The 983-nt window shown below is 47.7% G+C and overlaps 1 protein-coding gene across 1 annotated transcript in view; it reads right to left on the minus strand.

The window, feature by feature from the left end:
- Nucleotides 1–983, minus strand: part of LOC149523085 (uncharacterized) — a 175517-nt gene that overhangs the window by 95121 nt on the left and 79413 nt on the right. The gene's annotated exons all lie outside the window — the stretch shown is intronic.

Raw genomic sequence — 983 nt, forward strand, 5'->3', positions numbered from 1 at the left:
CATTGTCATTGCTCAACCAGACACAGAGCTTGTGGCAAAAGCTAGAACACAGTTAAAATACAATGAAAATTCTGGGAAATGATCATTTGTGTTGTGCTGGCTGCACATCTAACTAACTGGAGATCCAAGTGAGAGACCCAACGGCCTTTACACTGTGGCTACGTCTACACTGGCATGATTTTCCGAAAATGCTTTTAATGGAAAAGTTTTCCGTTAAAAGCATTTTCGGAAAAGCACGTTTAGATTGGCAGGATGCTTTTCCGCAAAAGCACTTTTTGCGGGAAAGCGTCCGTGGCCAATCTAGACATGGTTTTCCACAAAAAAGCCCCGATCGCCATTTTTGCGATTGGGGCTTTTTTGCGGAAAACAGTACTGTGCTGTCTACACTGGCCCTCTTGCGCAATGTGCGCAAGAGGGCTTTTGCCCGAACGGGAGCAGCACAGCATTTCCGCAAGAACACTGACGATCTTACATTAGATCATCAGTGTTCCTGCGGAAATTCAAACGGCCAGTGTAGACAGCTGGCAAGTTTTTTCTGCAAAATCAGATGATTTTGCAGAAAGACTTGCCAGTCTAGACACAGCCAAAGAGAAAACCCACTATGCAGGGTGGGCTGTTAAACACGTTCATGTTTCTCGAGTGAAACGTCAGGGAACCTTTTTGGGCTCGAAAGCAGAAAATAAGCAGGAGCTTGACCTAGGACCACAGAAATCACTGGATCCCTGTGCACAGACTGCCCAGGCCGCTGTGGGGAGTGACCCTGGGGGAGGTGCAGCAGTACAAGGGGAGAGGATAAAATTCTCCATGGCAGGGACAGAGATTCCCTGGAGGGTAGAGGGTGGTGAGGAAGGAGAGAACTCTCAGATTCACCCATCCTCCTCCAGTGGCAGTGGAGGGAGAACACGTTTCACTGTCCCACTGTTTGAGCATCTAGTGAGCTCTGGCCCATTAGGGAAATGGATGAACAATAAAGGATTTTTAGT

The sequence above is a fragment of the Pelodiscus sinensis genome, chromosome 19 (genome assembly GCF_052426305.1).
Source record: "Pelodiscus sinensis isolate ZL-2025 chromosome 19, ASM5242630v1, whole genome shotgun sequence".
Lineage (NCBI taxonomy): Eukaryota > Metazoa > Chordata > Testudines > Trionychidae > Pelodiscus > Pelodiscus sinensis.